Below are 22,884 nucleotides of genomic sequence, written 5' to 3'. Positions count from 1 at the left end.
GGTGGATGGTCGTGTTTTTTGACCGCTCCCGATCGACTGCGCAGATAAGTGGTTCTGCATGTTTTAAGCTTGTATTTATAATTAATAAGGTAGCACTTAAAATCTTTGTAGCACTTATTACATTGTTCGGTGTTTTCAGGGATCAGTCACCAGGTATTTACTAGTTTGTGCTTGTGTGTGTGTTTGTGTTTTTTTTCTCTTGCCACCCCTTGGGGGAGGTGCAAGTACATTGAACACGCAAATTTTTGTAGTAGAGCTTATAATTTCTCTTTTTCGTAGGGCAGGGCTCGAGTTTTGTAATTATCGAGTGAGACAAGTCATTGGGACAATTGGTGTCGGAAAGACATGGCTAAAAAGACTCTAAAGTGTTCAGGATGTGGGGTTGGTTTGAAAGTGTACCCAAGTGTAGAAGCGGAAGGAGAAGAGACTGACGCGAAGTGTAGGTAATGTGAGGTCGAGGAAAAAATGGAGAAAATGATTGTTACCAAGAGTGACCTGCTGATGAGAATCACCGAGCTCGAGGCGGCGTTGGCGACAGAGCAAGAGAAAATGAGGGCTATTGGAGAAAGGCTGAAGTCTGCCGATGAAGCACTAGCCAAGGTGAACAGAGAAGCGGCCGACGGAGAGAACAGTAGGACACCGGCAATTAGAACGGCGGAGAATAAAGAGCAAGCAAATTTGGAAAAAAAACAGCTTCAGCCGGTTCAATGATCGCAAGACCCAGCTTCAGCGAAGTAGTGGTGGGGCTGGGAGGGGACAAAGCAGCTGGCGTCTCAGGTGCAACTAACCCCCAGGTGCAGGACGCTCCAGCTGAAAAGTCACAGCATGTGATAATCGCCAGGGACTCGAATTTAAATCGATGCAAAGAAGCAATCAAAGAGTGGGTAAGAGGTGACGAGGGTTGCAGTAGAGACGTTCCCAGGACGCAAGCTGGAAGCAGTCATGAGGCAAGTGAGCGCAAAACTCAAAACTACAGCTGATATACGAAACCTCGTGATGATTTCAGGTGGTTTAAACGATGTCTTATATGAAGATATGGTAGGACTAGCGACCACACTGGCGAAAGTGGTCGGTGACATGCGCGCCACTTCTCCTCAGGTACAGGTAGTGATATGCACGATACCGGAGGTACCGGTGCGTGACGCCAACCTGCAAAGAGTGGTTGTCAACGCAAACCAAAGATATGGTGGATGAGTTGAGAGAAAGGCTTTGAGGTGGTGAAAATAAACAGAGAGGCGCATAGGTGGTGTGGTTTTCAACGAGACAGATATTACTTCGATGGGGGGCAAGCAAGCCCTTCGGGGAGCAGGATAGCTAGTAACGAGGAAAACAACCAGGGAGACTCTTTGACAGGTGGTAAGGACAGATACGATACAAAGGTCGCCCTAGTATCTAAGATATTGGTAGAGTCCGGGGCTGAAATAGACGTAGCCACGAGGGCCGGGCCAACTCAGCCATAGGGTATATTAGCATGCAGGGTGGCAGCAACAGGCTGAAGTGGAAAGAAATATAAGAACAGCTAAGAGAAGAGAGGCCGATGGTTCACGGTTTTGTAGAAAAACATATTAGGGACATAGAACAACCTCCTAGCAATCCGGATTACGCGTGGGGATATTGTAATAGAACAGAAGGCAACAGAAATGAGGTTGGTGTAGGGGCATTCATTCACAAAAGTACAGACTGCCAAATGGTCAAGCATGAGTGCAAGGAACATTTATGGCTAAAAAGGAAAGTGGCAGGGCAAATGACACTCCTCGGTTGGGTGTACTTGTGCATGGGAGCAAAGGCCATAGAGGAAAACCAGGCAATGGTAGAGCGTATATCAACGGACATTGAGCAATTAGGAGGAGAGTGCAAGATAAATATACTAGAAGATATGAATGCGCACATTAAAGATATAGATGGGCATACCGACCCAACTGGCAAAATGATCATGGATATGTGTGAAAGGCATGATTTGATCATTTGCAACAGTACCGAGAAATGTGAAGAAAACATAACATGGGAGGTAGGAAGGGTGCAGTCGACGAAAGATTACGCACTAATGTCACATTGGACGCATGATAGGCTCAGGGGAATGCACATAGATGAAAGTGGCTCTAGAAGTCTGGGTAGTGATCACAAACGTGCCAAGCTAAGTTTTGCAAGAGCAGTAAAAGTGGGAAGGAGACAAGATAAGCAGCTACAAGAAAATCTTTATTCAGAAAGGCAAATAGAAATAGCTGCTAAACAAATTGAGAAATTAATTACTGAGGAAAATAAAACAGTGTGGACATACACGAATCTAATTAGACTGTTTAAGCTAGAGCTTGCTAAGGCACGTGACAAGTCACCCCGGAAAAGAAGACACAAACTCAAGAGTTGGTGTGATGAGGAATGTAAGGGAGCTATAGAAAACGTCAGGAAGCTTTTAGGGAACACAGACATGCTAAGCAGTGGGGTGAACCGACAGATGATGTTGAAACAAAATGGGAAATCTTTCTAAGCTGTAGTAGGGATGCATCCCTTCTGATCAATGAAGAGATTAGAAGAAAGGGAGCTCATTGGCTGGCACAAGTACATGAAGAAGATAGAAAGGCAGCTGTGATATTTCGGAACCATCTAAACTCACTAAGAAATGAGACGAGCCTAGAGCACAAGTTTATAACTACAGCTCAAGGTGCTAGGCTAGAATGGGACGAAGCTATTGATTATATAATAACAAGGGTGACAAAAAAATTAAACAAAGAAGTTCCTTATGCACCACAATAGACAAGGATGAATGAGGTGGCGCAATGGCTCCATTTTCACAACGAGAGTGGGAAAGGGCTGAGAAGATGGTTCCTAGTAGTACATCAACAGGCCCAGATGGCTCCAATTAGGCTGATAAAGACATTGGGTCCGAAGTCTAAGCATACTTTGAGAGAGGCAGTGAGCAAAATAATAATCGATGGTGAAGTCCCCGATGGATGAAAACTTAGCAGGATGAGCATGATCTATAAAGAAAAAGGGGACAAACCTGACATAAACAACTACCGTCCTATAACAGTGACATCAGTGGCCTACGTGCTGGCGATGCAGATTATAAAGGAAAGACTGCAGGCATGGATAGAGGATGAGGTGGTGCTGGGGGAACTGCAGAATGGGTTTTGGAAACACAGGAGGTTGGAAGACAACCTGTTCTCACTGACGCAGTGCATCGAAATAGCAGAAAAGGAACACAGACCCCTGGGGCTAGCCTTTTTGGATATCAAGAAAGCGTACGATAGCGTGGTTCAAGAGAACTTGTGGGCAATACTGGACACACTAAGTGTGGAAGAGGGAGTCACTAATCTTTTAAACGATATCTATAAAGGTAACAAGGTAGTTATAAAGGGGGAAAAACAGGTATCCAAGACCGCAGAGGTAAAACGGGGACTTAGGCAGGGGTGTCTTTTGTCAACCCTGTTGTTCACGATGTACCTACAAGGATTAGAGGCCAAATTAGAGGGAAATAAACTTGGATTCAACCTCTCTTTTGTCCAATAAGAAAAACTCATTGAACAGGCACTACCAGCATTGATGTACGCAGATGATATAGCGCTAATGGGCGACAACAAGGAAGATTTGCAGAGATTGATGGACATCTGTGGTAATGAGGGAGATAGGTTAGATTTCAGATTCAGTAAGGAAAAACCAGCAGTCATTTTTTAAATTATAATGAAGGTAGTGATCCTAGAATACAGGAAATCACGCTCGAGATAACAGATAAATACAAATATCTTGGCTTATGGATAAGCAATGGGACCGAGTACCAAAGGGAACACGAAATATACGTGATGACTAAAGGCAACAGGCTGCAGCGGTGATGAAGAACAGGGCACTGTGGAATTACAATAGGTATGATGTTGTGAGAGGAATATGGAAAGGGGTCATGGTTCCTGGTCTGACGTTCGGCAATGCGGTATTGTGCGTGAGACCAGAAGTTCAAGCAAGATTAGAAATTAAGCAACGTGGAATAGGTAGGCTTGCCTCAGGTGCTCACGGGAATACACCAAATCAGGTAGTACAAGAGGATATGGGATGAACATTATTTGAGGGCAGGGAAGCTAGCAGCAAGATAAACTTTGAGAAGCGATTGAGAGAAATGGTGGAGGAGCGTTGGGCTAGGAAGGTATTCAGCTACTTGTACATGAAGAATGTCGATACAAAATGGAGGAAGCGAACCAGAAAATTGACTGGTAAATACTTAGAAAATAGCAGGAGGCCAAACCAAAAAGAATTATCGGTTAAGAAGAAAGTGAGGGAAACGGAGACTGACATGTGGAGAATGGGCATGACTAAGAAGTCCGCACTAGAGATCTATCGAACTTTTAAGCAGGAAATTGTCAAGGAAAGGATCTATGATAATACTCGGGGTAGTTCTCTACTGTTTGAGGCCAGGACGGGAGTACTGCGAACCAAGACATATCGGGCCAAATACGAAGGGGTAGACACAGTACGCAGTGCATGTGGAGAGGAAGAAGAAACTGCCGAACACTTGATAATGTTCTGTAAAGGGCTTCACCTTATAGTTCCGGATGATGGCGCAGAGTTTTTCAAAGCACTGGGGTTTAGGAACCGGGAGGGCAAAATAGACTTTAAGCGGGTAGACTTAACTATAAGGAGGTTATGTGATTGGTGGCTAAAGTCAAGGCACGAGTGAAAATTAAACTCTTCAGTGCAAAGTACGAATCCTCAAACTCACTTTTTAAGGAAAAAAAATATAGTTTTTGGTTCATTAAGTATTACGGCTTGGCGGCGCTAGCCACCGCCCGATCTAAAGGGTACAGCCATATCCATCCATCCATCCATCCATCCATCCATCCATCCATCCATCCATCCATCCATCCATCCATCCATCCATCCATCCATCCATCCATCCATCCAATATATGATGAAAAGATTCGAGATGGTGGTACTTGGAGTGTTGACTATATGGACACAGACAGATGCATGGACGGACGCAAGGATGGACGCAGGGGCGGATGCATGGACGGAAGCATGGATGGACGTGTGACCGTACGAACAGACGCACGCGCGGACGGCCGGGCGGACGAACGGACGGTCACACAGACGGACGGAAGGAAGAGCGAATGGACGGACGGATGCTTCGCAAACTCTCCATCATTTACCCCATGAATATGCTGCCATTTTTTCTAGAGAGTGTTGGTATTACGATAGAGTGAGATGGTGGGAAAGGGTTGTTATGGTGAGAATGGTGGTGGGTGATTCCACGAGAGATCGACACGGATCCAAAAGTTGATATTTTAGATTTCATTGAGTATTTTATAATTCGTGCACCTCTCACCAGGTAGCCCGAAAGTCAACTTCGTTTTATGATTAACGGCATAACTTACGAGAAAAAAAATCAACTTCACCGACACGTAGGCACCAATTTCGTCACCTGTCATTTTCGAAAATTGCAGATGCTATAAAAGACAAATATTTTTGTTTCAAGGAAGATATTTTTTACCTGAAGTGCATGTCTAATGAAGAATGAATTCATACGGTTTAAAGTTGGTAGACCTTAACAAAATAGCTTTTAAAGATGTCTAATTTTGCGACAGTTTAAAATAAGTTACGTATTCCCCCCCCCCCTTTTTTTTCTCCGAAAGTAATGCAAGCAGCATTTTCAAACATGACACGTTTTAAGGATATAGTGTGTTTATTAGGTACATAAATTATTGCTGCAGTAGGGTAAATGTAAATTTTTATATATTGCCTCAAAGTTCTCATATTGGCAAAAGTGTACTACACTGAAATTTGAATAATAAAGAAACCCCATCTTCGATTTTTCTTAAAATCTCGTAAATAGACAACCGAAGAACATCATACAGTAATATAGAAAAACATGTTGCATTATTTTGTTTTAGCGGCAATATTTGTGGTACAAATCAGAGCTTTTCGAGAATGCGCTGATAAGTTGAGAAATCTAGAAATCGGAACGGAAAAGCGGCAATAAGCTTCAAACGCGAGTAAGCATGACCGCATTTGGGGAAGAAAGGCTCTTTTATCAGATAGGAGTAACTATTTTGAACATGGTATTCTACAGTATCTGAATTCACTCTTATACGTAGAGCACTGAGACTTCTAATATATGGTGCCTCTCCATTACTGACACACAGATGGAGCTGCTGTGACGGTCATGTGTTTGCAACACGTCGGGTAAGAGAATTGTATGTTGAATCAGTTCATAAACGATTCATAACAAATTTTTATCATTTGGGCCACGAAGACTGTCGCATTACACTGAAGAACACGCTTTAGTGCAAGTTGTCATCCGTCGTCTGCTCTACAAATGAATTGCTGTGCGCCGCATCTCGGAGGCATTTTGCACTGTGGATACTTGCGCACAAGTATCCACAGTGCGAATGCAAAACTGAAGTATAGTACGTTAAAATGAATTTCACAATGTTTTTGTCGATAAAATTACGGGAGGCGTATTCTTTGTCCATACTTTGAACCATATAATCAAAAGCATTGCCTCCGAGATGTGGCGCACAGCAATTCATCTTTAGAGCAGACGACGGATGACAACTTGCCCTAAAGCGTGTTCTTCAGTCTGATGCGGCAGTCTTCGTGCCCCAAGTGATAAAAAATTGTTATGAATCGTTTATGAACTCATTCAACATTTAATTCTCTTACCCAACGTGTTGCAAACACATGGCCTTCACAGCAGCTTCATCGGTGTGTCAGTAATGGAGAGGCACCACATATTAGAAGTCTCAGTGCTCTACGTATAAGAGTGAATTCAGATACTGTGGAATACCATGTTCAAAATAGTTACTCCTATCTGCTAAAACAGCCTTTCTTCACCAAATGCGGTCACGTTTACTTGCGTTTGAAGCTTATTGCCGCTTTTCCGTTCCGATTTTTAGATTTCTCAACTTATCAGCGCATTCTCGAAAAGCTCTGATTTGTACCACGAATATTGTCGCTAAAAACAAAATATTGCAACATGTTTTTCTATATTACTGTATGATGGCCTTCGGTTGTCTATTTACGAGATTTTAAGAAAAATCGAAGATGGGGTTTTTTTATTATTCAAATTTCAGTGGAGTACACTTTTGCCAATATGAGAACTTTGAGGCAATATATAAAATGTACAGTTGCCCTACGTCAGCAATAATTTATGTACGTAATGAACACACTATATCCCTAAAACGTGTCAAGTTTGAATATGCTGCTTGCATTACTTTCGGAGAAAAAAAAAGGGGGAATACATAACTTATTTTAAACTGTCGCAAAATTAGACATCTTTAAAAGCTATTTTGTTAAGGTCTACCAACTTGAAACCGTATGAATTCATTCTTCATTAGACATGCATTTCAGGTAAAAAATATCTTCCTTGAAACAAAAATGCTTGTCTTTTTATAGCATCTGCAATTTTCGAAAATGACAGGTGACGAAATTGGTGCCTCCGTGTAGGTGAAGTTTGATTTTTTTCTCTAAGTTATGCCGTTAATCATAAAACGAAGTTGACTTTCGGGCTACCTGGTGAGAGCTGCACGAAATATAATATACTCAATGAAATCTAAAATATTAACTTTTGGACCCGTGTCGATCTCTCGTGGAATCACCCTGACCAGTGGAAGATGAAGGTAAATATGGAGGGCTAAAGCAAAGAATAGCGACGGCCGCTGGATTAAAAACACCAGCGGCCATGGAATAGCTTATCCATGTGCAGCAAGGTGAGAAAAAATCGCAGCATATCCACGTAGTGCGTGATGACGAGTAGGGCGAAGCTTCCGTCCGTCCGTGCATCCGTCTTTGTGACCGTCCTTGCGTCCATTCGTTCGTCCGTGCGTCCATCCATCCGTCCATGTGCCCGTCTGTGCATCTGTCTGTCCGTCCATCCATCCATCCATCCATCCATCCATCCATCCATCCATCCATCCATCCATCCATCCATCCATCCATCCATCCATCCATCCATCCATCCATCCATCCATCCATCCTTCCATCCATCCATCCATCCATCCATCCATCCATCCATCCATCCATCCATCCATCCATCTAGTGAACACTCCAAGTACCGCCATCGCACATCTTTTCATCATATATTCCGCATATATAGAAGTGCCGCCACCCAGCGGACACTCTAAGGACTAAAGGAGATGTGGCATTCACGCACTTTTTTACGGCCTTCGCTTCGTGTTTACTTCCCACATTTCACCGCTTCTAGTTAATGGCTATATACCAGTTCACTATATTCATGGCACTACGGCCCAACCCTCGCTAAACCTTGCTAAAACCAGGGAGGTTACGCCCAGGGGGTTAACGTGGCAACCCTTTCTGGTCATATAGTGCTCAAAGTGCGTCCTTCTGATACTAGTTTTTTTTAAGTAAGCATCAAATTCACGGCAAATTTTATTGCAGATTGAGTCACCGATACTCGTCTTTGTAAGTTATTTCATCAGAAAGAAACTATCTTTTTACTTATGCATGATTAACATGCGCGGGTTTCCTCCTCAATTAAAAAGTGTGTGCGCGTGCCATTCCTCTAGTCCGGCCGTGGATACCTACTACTGCTGCTGCTGCTGCTGCTACTACTACTACTACTACTACTACTACTACTACTACTACTACTACTACATACATCGTGGACGCACAACCTGCGGCTTAGGGAGCTACGCCTTCAAAAAGTGCGAGTGTAAAGGAGGATAAGGGTAAAGGAGGAGGGTTAGGACACGGAGAAAGAAAGTGGGTTAGGGTAACGCATAGGAAATATTCTGAGGGTATACAGAAGGATGAGGGTAAAAGAGGATGGTTAAGGCCTGACCACACGTCCCCTTTGCAGCACATGGCTTTTTGGCGGGCAAAAGGGGACATCACTGAGCATTCCAACAAATTTTCTCATCGCCGGGTCTCAGGAGGCTAGAGCGGCTGCTCTTCCAGCTCTCGCTGTGACTATGCTGCGTGTTCCACTGAGGCCCTGGCGATTTTTTATAACAGTAAAGCTGTTTTCAGATGACCTTCGCGGGCGCCGGTGGTACCGGCGACGTAAAGATGGTCACGTGGCCTTGAGGTGTGGCAAGAGTGAGGCTGGGTAAGAAAAGGGCTGCACCGTGCCGAGAGAGGCCTGCCGCAAAGACAGTGCCTTGTCGAGTACAATACTAATACACTTTAGCTGAACAACATGATATGCAATAGATATAGGGGAGAGAATGGAGCTTGGCGGAAAAGGGAAACCACTGAGAGGTGTCCAAGAAGGGCGAGAGTGAGACTCGGGGGAAAGGGCTTCAGAACCCAGCTGTTTTGCGAGAAGTGGTTCAGTGAGGCACTCGCTGTAGTACGAAGAATTAGGATTGCGATGTTGTTGGTAGCCGGCGGATCTGGCTTTGCGAAATTTGCAGGCCCGCCTGGTTCCCCTTTGAACTCACGGTCAAGACTGCTCGTACTCCCGAGGAAGAAGCCGTCGCGCGACACTGGATAACCTGACGAAGGAGGGCATCAACTTCGCTGTTTTGACTAATTTCACGCTGTAGAGCTGTCAGATTTCTTTTTTTCTTCTTTTTCTAGTGGGTACGTGTCATGGTTTCGGGCAATCATCACCGTCCTCAGGAGCGTGGCATATTTGCACGAGCTTCAGTCACTCGTGCGGCTGGTGGGCTTCCGGGTGCAGCAGAGAGAAGAAGACGAACGCTGTAGGTAAAGATGGATGTAGGTAAAGAGGAGGAAGAAGTATTCCGACGCCGGTCGGTCGGAACGCTCGAACACGCAAGTAGCTGGTCGTGCTTGCTCATGGGTTTTGGCCTAAGTTTGTGTAGTGGCTGTGGTTTCTTTGTCTTTATTAGGTGTTCCTATAGTGCTTTTACAGCTACGTAAGCGCTTTTAGCGCCAAAAAGTTCACTTAGATGCAGTTTTCTTCACCTGGACCAGGGGCTTGCCTCTGGTCTGCTTCACTTCCGCCACAGGAAATACCAGTGGATCAGTTTCTACGCAACGGCATTCCCGCAGTTCCTGTGGCCCTCGTCCCTAGCAATGACGGCTTCATTAGGATGAAGAATCCGAAAGTGATTCAGGCGGAGCTTAGAGCTGCGACGTCTCACTTCCACAGCATCACAGAGGTCCGCCAGTTCGGCAGAGGTGGTATTCTATGCTTTTCATCTGATCAGCTCTGTGTCCAAGACCTATTGAAGTGCTCGAGTTTCGCGACCAATCCGGTAAGCGCCTTTATTCCCCCGCATCTGGCATGTGTGAAAGGTATTGTTCGCGGTGTCGATGTTAACTTGACTCCGTCTGAGGTATTAGAGATGTTTGCCGTGACTGGTGCTATTTCCGTTTATAGGTGTGCACGACTAGTAGAGAAGCAGAAGACGCCGACTGAGTCGGTAATTGTAACCTTTGCTGGAGCGAATCTCCCAAGCGAAATCAAGGCATGGCCACTAATATACAGAGTGGAACCGCTATCACCGCGACCACTCCCGTGTACGAAGTGCTGGCGATACGGTCACACTATTAAAGGATGCAGGTCAGAACTCAGATGCCGAGTGTGTGGTGACAACCACGAAACAAATTACTGCAAAGCTAAAGAAGAGAAATGTTGTCTCTGCAACGAACAACACTGTGCAGATAATCCTGATTGTTCAGCAAAGGCTCGAGAAATGCAAATTCTTGAAATTATAGGGCGTAGGCGCTGTTCTCGACGAGAAGCCTTAGCGGAAATACAGACTAGAACTCAGGGGTATGCCAGTGTTGCAGCACGACATCTCTCGGAAATAAATGGGTCGATTTCCCTGAATATAGCGGAGGCCATAGAAAAGGCTCTAGAAAAAGCCATGGAACGACTGACTTCTAACCTTTGCGATTCTCTATCTCAAATTTTGGCTAACCAGATGACTCGCATATTTGGTACAACGGGAGAGCCAGGCCTAGTATCCCAACATCTTGAGAGTTCACGACCAATAGCTGACGGTGAATCTGAAACTGCGCCATCGTATTATCCGCCAGCAGGAGCCTCTGCAATAGGCGTCCACAGCCAAGATGAGGAATCTGAAACCGCACCCTCGTATTTTCCGTCTACAGCACCCTCTGCAGTAGATATACAGAGTGTAAGTGAGGACAAAGCTACATATACAATAGATTCCGATGACATGGATTTGGACCCTAGGTCCCTGAAGAGATCTAGATCCCCTGTGTCAAAGAAAACTAACTCACCGAAACAAACTAAGAACAAAAAGTATCTGAAAGAAAAGGAGAGCCTTTCGAAGAGGGATTTCTTGAAGGAAGGCATTCTAGAGAAAGCTATAGCGGAAGCAGCTCTTTCGAAACCATAGGGTCGCTTAAGATTCTCCATTGGAATTGCCGATCAATCCATTCTGCATCTACGGATTTGGTATACTTGACTTCTAAATTCGCTCCTGATATTATAGCATTACAAGAGACATGGCTATCTGTACATAATTTGTTTCATTTAAATAACTTCCAATCCTTTCGATTAGACCGTCCATCGAGAGGTGGGGGTCTAGCTTTCTTTATTAATAATAGAATTAGTATGAAAGTCAAATGCTCATACAAACATATTTCGCCAGAATGCGAAATTTTGGCAGTAGACATTACACTGCCCAACTGCACTCCTTTCACTTTAGTTAATATGTATTTTCCGGATGGAGTTCAAGACACACGAAGTTTGGATTTAGCTACAAAATCATGGTGCAAAGACAAAGTTTTAGTTGGAGACTTTAATTCTCACCACACGAGTTGGGGTTTTAGAACTGATCTTAGTGGGAAACGCTTGTGGGAGTGGACAATGGCTAATGACCTGACGTGCCTCAACGTGAGAACCCCCACATTTATTCGTACTCACTACAGGTCGGCCTTAGATTTAAGTTTTGTCAGTTCAGCCATTACTACTTCTTCTTGGAAAGCGCTGGACTGTGGCACCAACAGTGACCACTTACCGATAAGTTTTGAAATTTCTTGTCCGATAATTCCATCTTGTTCAAATGTAAGAGTATTTGTAAATTACACTAAATTTGGGAATGACCTGAAGTCAGCACTGGCTACTCACTCGGAAGAGAGCGATGATAAAAAAGCACAGAAAATAAACGCAGTCATGAAAAGATCCTACAAAAGAGCCGAATTTACTGTTGAATCCACAAAAAGAGTATATAGCCGTTGGTGGAATGATGAATGTACAAGAGAGCACCGACGACGTAAGGCAGCTTGGAAGCAGCTCTTACATAATCAATCCCCACAAAACTGGGCCGATTATAAATTCATTGCTGCGGGCTTTAAAAGAACGGTAGCTCAAGCTAAACAAGATTGTGACAAAAGACATTATGAATACCTGTCGAAGCCTAAACATATGAAAGCACTGTTCCGATATATGAGAGCTCGGAAAATCTTGCCATCACCAGTTAATGTAGCTTGTGATAATCTGTCGGCACAAGAAATGACCACTACCTTAGAGGCAATAGGTAAAGGTCTGGAAAACAGATTCACTTCAGTAGTGCCAAACAACTGGCACAAGTCTACGACAAGGTCTGACTTTGAAGAAGTGACACAGACTGAAGTATCCAACGTGATTAAACATTTACCCTGTGCATCTCCTGGCCCAGATGGGATCACAGTAGCCATGATTAAAATTCTGTTCAATTTATCGCCTCGAGACGTCGCCAATGTTATTAACTACTCCTTAAAAAACTCATGGGTGCCGCAGGATTGGAGAATAGCAAAGGTGATTCCTATACTAAAAAATCCGGGTGGAGGATTAACAGTCGATAATATCAGACCAATCTCTCTAACATCTAACATGGTCAAACTAGTAGAGAGGGTCCTTCATAGCCGAGTAAGTATCTGGATGACAGACAATTTAGTAATAAAACCGAACCAAATCGGCTTTCGTAGTGATTTCTCAATTTGGTGTGCCCATGCTGATTTAGAGAGCCGAATACAGCTCGCGCGTAAAAGAAGGCAATACGCTGCTTTAGTAACGCTTGACATAGCCAAGGCGTATGACAGTGTGGAGCACTTCATATTGTTAAATACGCTAGAGAGATTGAACTTCCCACAATATTTTATTGAGTGGGTGGCAGAATTCTTAAAATCAAGAGAATTCTACTGCGTCAAGGATGGATGTTCATCATCTAGATTTAAACAAACGCGCGGAGTTCCCCAAGGAGCAGTCTTATCTCCAATATTATTTAATGCTTTAATGAGCACAATTCCAACAGATCAAGAAGTTACTGTCTACATTTATGCTGATGACATCGCACTCTTTGCTGCTGACTGCAATATTTACTCACTACAACTTAAATTACAAAGATATATTAACATGTTAGAAATTTGGTTGCAGTCGATTTCGTTATCGTTAAATGTCAACAAAAGCGCGCTCATGGCATTTCCGCTTGCAGAACCAATTTCAATTTCAATTCTATATAAACAGGAACCCATCCAGCAAGTAGACTCTATAAAATATTTGGGAATCATTTATAATGACAAACTTAACTGGAGTCCACACATAGAGTATATAACTACCAAAGCACAGCGGGCTTCAGGCTTACTACACAAGCTAAGTAACCGGAAATATGGATTACGGAGGCACACCTTGATAACATTGTACAAGATGTACATGCGCCCCATCATGGAATTTGGCTGCATATTATTCTCGGGTGGCCCTGCTTATAAAACGAAACCTCTAGTCGTCTTGGAGCGAGAAGCACTGCGAATGTGTCTGGGACTCCCTAGATTTGTGGCTATCAACGTACTGTACCAGGAAGCGCGCCTGCCTACACTACTTTGTAGATTTCGAATTTTGACCGTACAAGCATTTTTAAAATTTTATAGCTTACCGGCAAGAAGATCTCAATATGCTTTTATCGCAAACCCAGACGCCTTCTTTCTTGCTCATTGGCCACGGTTTCACACACCTCAGATAATGTTTGTACAAAAAAATCTACAAAGTATAAATGTGAACATTAGAAATGTAATTGAGACTAATGACTCGAATTGTCATGTTATTATTGAGTATGATGATATATTCCCCCAAAACGCCAAATTACAATCCCTCACATTTTTAAATAACATATTATTAGATTACTTGGAGCATGCAAAAACTAAAAATATAATAGCCACAGATGCTTCCGTAAATAATCAAAAGGCAGGTGTAGGCATTGCGTCTGATTTGCTTGACTGGTCCTTTTCAGTGAGACTGCCTGATTTTACTCCAGTTTTTGAAGCGGAGCTCTTGGCGATTATTTTAGCTCTTCGAAAACTTCCATCAAATCAAAACAACGCAGTAATAATGACGGATTCTCTTTCAGTTTGTGCAGCTCTGACGGCTTCAGAGAACTCTCGAATCCTAAGCACATTCAAAACATTAGTACCCCCGCAGTTGAGACTCCTGAGATTACTATGGGTTCCGGGACACTGTGGATTAAGATTAAATGAATTGGCCGATTCCTTAGCACGAGCCGCACTTGATGGGCCAGTTTTGTCCATACTGCCAGATGTTGAATATATCACGGCAATAAGATATCGAAAATCAGCAATCTCCACTGATACGATAGAAAAAGTAATTACACGGACAGACTATAACCACCTCATGTTTCCATGGCAACACCACTGGAGTCAGTCCAGAAAGCTCGAAGTCTTAATTACTAAATTTCGATGTCGTGTCCCCCCTCTAAACCTGTATCTACACAGAGCTGGTCAGACAACATCACCCCTCTGCGCATTCTGCGGAGAAATGGAATCACTAGATCATTATTTTTTGTATTGTCGCCGCTACGAGATACTTAGAAAAAGGTTACTAGTTATGCAATTTCGGAAAATAGGCCTTAGATTAACGGTGGAAACGGCGCTAAGCTTTGGCGCCTCAGCTTTGGGACATTGCCACAGGGATGTTTTCAATGCCGTTTGCAATTATATTCAGGCAACCAAGCGTATACCATTGTGATCTTCAATCAAAAAAAAAAAATTATTACTCCCCAGGGCAGAGTGAAGTGAACGCAGCTGAGTGCTAATCATAACACCTCAAATCTCAAAATTGCTCAAATTGATTTTTTTTTCGTTTGCTCTTTTTATGTTGTTTTTATTTTTACATTAATCTCATTATAATACCAATTCATTAAACATTGTTAAAATGATTACAGAAAAACTGCACTACACTTTCTTGGCCAATCCCCCTGAGTGGGTATGAGCCAGCCTCCCAGGGAAACAAAACAAAACAAAAGATGGACTCCCAGTCTTACAACACCGAGGACGAGAGGGAACGCCACGTCTGCTTTCTCAACGTCAGTTCGAGAGGAGGAACCGAACTGCAGACATCGAGGGCGGACGCTTCCTGTGACGCCGCCGATGGTTGCAACTGCTGGGAGACCGGTTCGTCGGCTGCCGGGTCGTCCCTAGTCGTTTCGTCGATGGCCCCGCTCAATGCACGGTCTGCCAGGTCTCCGGATCTCGCGGAGTTCTTCGCCGAGGAGCCCACCATGCCACCCAATCCTTTCCTGGACCGGCACAGCATCGTACGCTGCTCCGCATATTTTCCGAGACCACCCGTTCTCTTGTCCCGCAAAACAGTCAACTTTCTAGGCTGATGGAGCCCCTATTGTTAAGCTTGATGGTGTCCGTTCATACAGGCCGTTCATTGGGAAAGTCTCTATGCGCGTTCGAGGCAATGTCGCACCAATTTCTCGATGAAGATGCTTGTTTTTGTACTCACAGATACTGCAGCCCACAATTGGGCTATCACTCGTGTGGGAGAGTAACATGTATGGCACAGGCAAAGAAAGACATAAAAATACCGAATCATATAAGAACATGGTGGTACCAATCTTAACATCAACGAGTTCCTTTTGTGTCAAGTATCGAATCGTGGCAGGCAGATCATTCCATAGTTTAATATTCTTTCTAAAAAATGCACTTTAGAAGTTTAGCGTGAGTGAAAAAATTCGATACGCTTATCTGATTACTGCTTCTTGTGATTACAGTGGCTTTGCATGTTAAGGGAAGAGTAAATGTGGTCCAAGATTTCTTACGCTGTACAAGATTTTTCTACGTTGCCTAAGTAGTAGTGAATGACAGCGCATCGGCAGCTGCACCATGGAAACTTGGGATATATGTTACTCTTGGTCTGTTTTCTGGGAGGCCAATAGCACATGGCCACAAAAGGAAACATGAATACAGAGGTCCTACGTTAAGTCTTCCAAGTTCTGTCCTCATATCTTGCTTCGTTTCTACACAATATCCCAAAACGTCATTCGCAAAAGCCCGCAATATTGCTATGGCACTATTTCACTTGATTCTGGTACTTCATTAAAGGTCCCTGCAACACTTTTTCAAATATCCATGGAACGAACTTACTAAATGAGCGCATTGCCTAGCGAATTCGCCGCCACAAAAAAGTTTTAATTCCCGTCCAACACTATGGCGGAGTAAGATTACACGCACGCTGCAATTGCATTCTTGCTCTCGTCCTGGCGAAATCCCTGGAAGCTAAGCAGGGACGGATGGCACAGGCACCTTGGCACAGGAAATGAATATGTCACGCGCGCCTTGTGACCTTGAGCACTTGCCCTCTCTTCCTCTCTCTCTCTTTTCTTCGAATACGCGGCTTTTTATTGCGATCTCACGCACACGCACATGTGCACAAATCGCGTCCTCCCGTTGTAGCCTCAGTCTAAGGCAACCGAACGCTCCATGCTCAGCCAAGTGATTTCTGAGCTTGCATCGTCATTTGTTGAGCGAACAGAAGGCAAGCTTTAGCTGACTTTGAGAATTTGTTGCCAATTCCAGGCGGCGTGCTGCTCTATAATATTTGGCTCGCGTGTTCTCTGGAGCCTCGACTACCGATCAGCAGCGTTTTCTGACCATTGATTGATATGTGGGGTTTAACGTCCCAAAACCACTCTATGATTATGAGAGACGCCGTAGTGGAGGGCTCCGGAAATTTAGACCACCTGGGGTTCTTTAACGTGCACCCAAATCTGAGCACACGGGCCTACAACATTTCCGCCTCCATCGGAAATGCAGCCGCCGCAGCCGGGATTCGAACCCGCGCCCTGCGGGTCAGCAGCCGAGTACCTTAGCCACTAGACCACCGCGGCGGAACCGTTTTCTGGCCATGCTGCAAAAGTGTTGCAGGACCACTCTAAAGGAAATCAAAAGAGAAACAATGACTTGGTTTAAATTGACGTAGTGCCTTCAGAGAATGTCATATCTTTCACAATCAAAAGTACATTATTAGAGGAACAAGTCAATGTTTAACTTTCATATTTAAATATCGCGCTGAAATATGTGCGCATGACGTGAAAAATTAAAAAAAATGTGTTCAGTGTGCTTTTCGCGTTTTCACGACATTTACTCGTTGAAATTTTCTGAAACTTCGTATGCTAGGCGTATGGCACCCACGGATGATAATGTACGGCATTTTTATCGATTAGAAGCTGCGCAGGACCCAGTAAGCGCCTTCAGTATATATGAAATCATGGTGCGTGAATATCAAGGTGGCGTCTCCAGCCGCATTTCCTTTTCGCACACTTTCTTGTTTACCGAGCGTCGTCTTTTCGGAATTGTGGAATTGCACTTTGCTAATGCGCGAGAAGTGGCATCAGACGAGCGGCTGTTATGGCACTTAGTTGATATCTAGTGACTATTTAATTGCATCATTTGTATTATTCATTCAAGTCATGTAGGGCTGTGAGAAATAAGGCGCAATATAGGGCCGCTACAAGCGAAAAGTTCGCAGTACTCAACCAGTTCCGTATAAAGCCCACTCTGAGGATGTCATAAGCTCAGAAGTAGATACGGTGGCTTGAAGTGATCAAATACTGACCAGAGAAAGTTCCTGCAGTAAGCGTTTCCACAAGTCAATCTGTTTTCGTCGGCTCAGCAACCAGAAACCAAGTGTGATAGGATCCGATCACGCAAAGTAGATCATAGTAAAGCGTCTGGGGGACAACGCTGCTCTGAGAAGAGAGCAAGAAAAGATATTTATTCTGCACGGAGCGAATAGTATGAGGCGTTTGTATACATTGATTGATTGATATGTGGGGTTTAGCACGTTTGTATACATCAGACTTCCGGCTTGTCGGCTGTCTGGACGGGTATGATAGACTTACTGTATATGCTACCATTATGAAGCAGAGTTGCGCGTCTGCCTTCCAAATGTCGCTTGCAGTCATGCATTGCGTAGAGGCTGGCGCTTAGAACAATTTTTGTATTTAATGACGACACCATTGGAGCACTGGTCATCGACATTCATGTTAATCACCGACACGCATCAGATGTCGTTGGGTGACACGGTAGGCATGGCGCCTGCAAAAACGAATATCCCGACCTATACAAAACTTGGCTACCTAAAGGCAGCATATTCAGCAACTCTAGCGCCGGCTTGGATCCTCCACACCGCCAGTAGCTTTACGTTGCAGGAGAAAAACGTATTCTGGCATGGATGCATGGGGAATATTCACACTATGCCGATCATGTTTGCCTGTCTCCTTTCGTTTTTAGCCAAGGTTCGCGACGTACGCCGACGCGGTTCCGCTCGTGGAGTCGGTGAGGGCGAGCACCGAGGGGCGCGCCGAGGAAGATGCGGGCGGGCTGCTCTCCTGGCTGCGAAGCTTCCTCATTGGCGTCCTGGTCGCCTCGCTGCTCGTCGTGGCCGCCACGGCTAGCGGCGTCATCGACTGGACTGGTGGCGCTGCGGTCGAGATGCACGACTCCAGGCCGCCCGCCACGTCCCCCGAAGAGATGGAGCTGGTCGATGAGCACTTCGGCGCGGCAGCGCCACAGGTGCCGGTTAGTCCCGCGGCCACCGACGGTTCCGACGAAAATGAAGCGGCAAGCCAGATTCAGTCAGTATACGGGACAATGCTTTGGCGCGGCATCGTAGCATTTTTTTTAATGGGAATGCATTTCTTAGTCTGGCTATGTCAGGCGTCCGTCGGGATCCGTACACCGCCCTCTCTCATAGCAGCTGCGGGTCCTCACCATGCTACGCTTCGTCGTAGGCAGCTGTCAGCAACAGCTGTGGGCGCGCGCTTATCCTCGCCCCTTGCAACCGGTGCCCCCCCCCCTCCTCCTTGACTTGAACGTGACTTGCCACCGCCTCAATGCAGGGCGTTTGAAACGCGCTTGTAGCGTTTGTGCTGCCAGCGTTTGTGTAGCGTTTTTAACCATGCACGCTAGCTATATACTAGAGCCATCTATCGCTGGAAAAGCATACCGCATTCCTACGGACAGAAAAACGCCAAGTGCGGCAAACGGCGCTATTGGCTGCACGATGTATAAGAAGAAGAAAAAAGAAAACATCGTTTTTCTAACGCTGGATCTCACGTGCGAAACATTATGAACGCTACGCTGTGCATTCGCATTTCCTCACGACTCCCTTCGGGCAGGTGGGGGCATTTTTTTACTTGAAAATTTACCGTGACGACATCGCACAACGTTTCAGTTTGTAGATTGGGAATGTTCACCGTCAAGCAAAGCCAGCACGGTGATAGGGCAATCGATTCACTTCCGTTCAACTTTATTTAATTCACCATTCTGAGAAAAACAAGTAGAGCACGATAAACGCGCATGACTGTGTGAGTGTGTTCGCGATCCGTGGCTGTGGCATACGGGGGTAATAACTTTATTCATATGCAAGGAAAAAATGCGAGATACAAAGCTACTCATCGGAAAACATTGCGCATAATGATGTTGTTGTGTGGGGTTTATTAACGCGAGTGCCATGCTGGGCCAGAGAGCGCCATGTAAGAATGATGAAATGGTAACAAAGGTGCTCTGATTCACGATTATACGAAAAGTATGCGAACTGTGTTAATGTTACGTGGCCCAACTTTACGCCCTATAAGGTGGGTAAAACATGTATTGAAATTGTCGGGGTGACAGGAATGTGTAACTGATAATGAAGGACAATGCTCGTGGTAATAAAACTTGGGTGACAAATACGGCAGGGAAGTGGGAAGTATTCATGAAAATCGTGAAAATAATTGTAAGTCGATTGGGAAATGCCACAGTATAAAGGAGACTAAAAAAAACGCCTTTCTTCTAAAAGTAAAGAAGTTTCGCACGTGTGTTCTTTAGCTCTCTGAAATGGGGGTGTGTGGAGTAAGGTATAAACTCAATAGGTATCCCTTCGATCAGTGGATAACCTACTTATCCTTGAATGAGGATGTGCACAGCGTATCCCATCGAGTGAGCATGACGACGTGCAATCATTTAATGGTTTCATAAGGATGTGTTGGCAGTAGATTTGTTTGACATTCTCTCACCTTGGTAATGATTAGAGTTAATGGCATATACGATTAACGCTATTCATGACAGAAGGAGATACCAGCGTCCCTAACGTTTCTTTTTCTTCGCGTACAGTGGGACTTCCACAGTTGCGAGCGTTCGGTCAGCGCTGTCTGCTGCGAGAATTCCAACCGCCATGGCAGCGTCACCGCGCCCAAGGAGAAAAAATGAAACTGACGTAGGGCCACCCAAGGGACACCTTCCAATGCGCTTGTTGGTAAGCTGGCGCCAATCGCAGTAATCAATTTTAATTGGCCATCGCCCAGGCAAAGTGGGCGTGTTATACGCAGAGGTATGGGTGACAATCTGATAAGGCAATGTAAATGAAGAAAGGAATAGTTGGTCTGTGCAGTTTAGCCATCCCACGAGACTGAGGCTGTGAGAGACACCATGGAGGAGGAATCTGGCTAAAGTCCACCATCTCAGGTTCGAGAACCACCTCAAGTGGTTCGAGAACCACAGTACAAGGGCATCCACACTTTCACCTCTATGAAAATGCGTCCGCCATGGCAGGCATCGAATCCTCGTCTTTTGGGTCACTGTAGCCGTGAACGTATCCACTGAGGTGACCACAACGCAATATGAATTTTAACAAAATGAGAAGAAAACATTGCATATTTAATTGTTTACGTATATCAATGACGGATGGTTGGCAAAATTTCGGCAGGGTCACGCATCGGAGGAAATGGTTCCGTATACATAAGCAGTTGGAGAGTGTACAGTCATCATGGCGCATTTTTATGAGAAAGCCTAATTCGCCTACGTTTCAAAGTCTCGTGAGATCCTACCCCCCCCCCAAAAAAAAAAAGAAAGAAAGAAAACTGCGTTAGCGTGTGAGCTACTGGTCTATTTCGGCTGCTTCCTTTTTGTGGCGTCCCGTACGAATACTGCACCTTAATAGAATCTCTTGCTGGTGGATTAGAGTTGAAAAAAAAAAGCTCTATGAATTGTCGGCATATGTGAAAACGAAAGCGTCAAATAGTTTCGCAGGAATGTTTGTGTAGGCGTCGTTGGTTGGGAGTGAAAAGTCAGATTTGTTCGAGGATGAAGATTTGAGATAGTGTTCTACCACAGAGCCACGACAGCACTTGAAGCTGTTAAAAAAAAAGCCCATATGAATGTCACGTGATGCGCACGTCATATTGCGTGGTAGAAGCGTACAATAGCACCAGGCGGTAAAACATGGGATCTGCGCAGCGACCGGTTTGAAGGCGCTACAAATTTGAGCGCTCAGGCATACTTAATCATCCTTGCACGAGAAACAACATCAAAAAAGCGCAGATGCTCGGGTTGATGCAGTAGGATGTGCTTGAATAGACCGATTTACACGTGTACAGTCGTTCTTTTTCTTACAGCCCGGTTCACGCGTCCACAGAGAATAGAAGACGGGCTATAGTAATAACAATGATATCCGAGGTTTCATAAAGCCACAATATGACAGACGCCGTAATGAAGGGTTCCGAAAATTTCGACCACCTGGGGTTATTTATCGCGCACTGGCATTGCACCGCCGTGGCCACTATCGAACCCGCAACCTTGGGGTCAGCAGACGAGTGCTGTAACTACCGTGACGGACGAGAAGGCAGGTGGCTGAGAAGACGGGGCCAGATCATGCGTTCGCGTTCAAGCGTCCTCCAAATTTATTTTCGACGTGGCCTATGTAATACTGTCAGCATTATTTATATGCTGTATGTATGCTTACGTGCGCTATATTGTACACTGTAGTCCACGTGGTTCATGATATATTTTCTTATTACTCACTTTTACTCCACTTATTGAAGGTCAAACATATTTCAGGTCTTTCTCACTGATACAAAACGAGGTCTATTTATTATTCATTTCGCAATACTGCATTCCTAGAAGAGGCCAAAGCGCAAGTGGTATTACAAAATTGTTAATATTATACGGGTTTGCGTAATCGATAGCGTCGCTATAAAGTAAATGTACATGTTTAAATTGTCGCACGTGTTGTACATAGCTTGCAACAAATAAAGACGACTACAACGACAACACGGGCGGCCTTTTGAAATCGGCCTACTCAGAATTGATCCATTAATGGGTGTTCCAGTTAGAAACTCTAAAAGAAAAAAAAAGACTGCGTAAAAGTATTTGTTTTAGCAAGGATGCTTATAGGCATGCTTGATAAAACTAATACGTTTCCGCAGTCTTTCTTTAATAGTATGTGAAGTCTTCGTAGTGTGGAGTACTCAGTCTTTTCAAGGTCACCAATGGCTACTAAGAAGGACAGTTTATCCGTTCGTATATGTAACTAAATATGTCTAAACTTGATTAACCTTCATTTTCAGCCTATGTACGCATAGGGGAGCCGTTCGAAGGTGCAAATGCACAGCGGGTGGTTTGGACCTTGACTACTGTGCGATATGTGCCGTCGAACGCCACTACAACAAATATGTGTGTGCGTATTAAGGGAGGCTATAGTTACAGCGTTACACTTAGCAACGCTTTCACGCTCCTTCATTTTTGTCTATATTACCGGGTCCCGCGCAACGGGTAGGGAGTCCTCCAGGCAGAGTAAGCTTCACCACTGGGGCGACGCGTCAAAGCCCCTCGAATCCCGCCCGTACCCTGTTTATAAAACAGTGGGTGGCCGGCCGGCACTGGGGATCGAACCCCGCACCT

This window comes from Rhipicephalus microplus, chromosome 1, assembly GCF_043290135.1.
Source record: "Rhipicephalus microplus isolate Deutch F79 chromosome 1, USDA_Rmic, whole genome shotgun sequence".
NCBI lineage: Eukaryota > Metazoa > Arthropoda > Arachnida > Ixodida > Ixodidae > Rhipicephalus > Rhipicephalus microplus.
Note: the sequence above shows the minus strand (reverse complement) of the source record.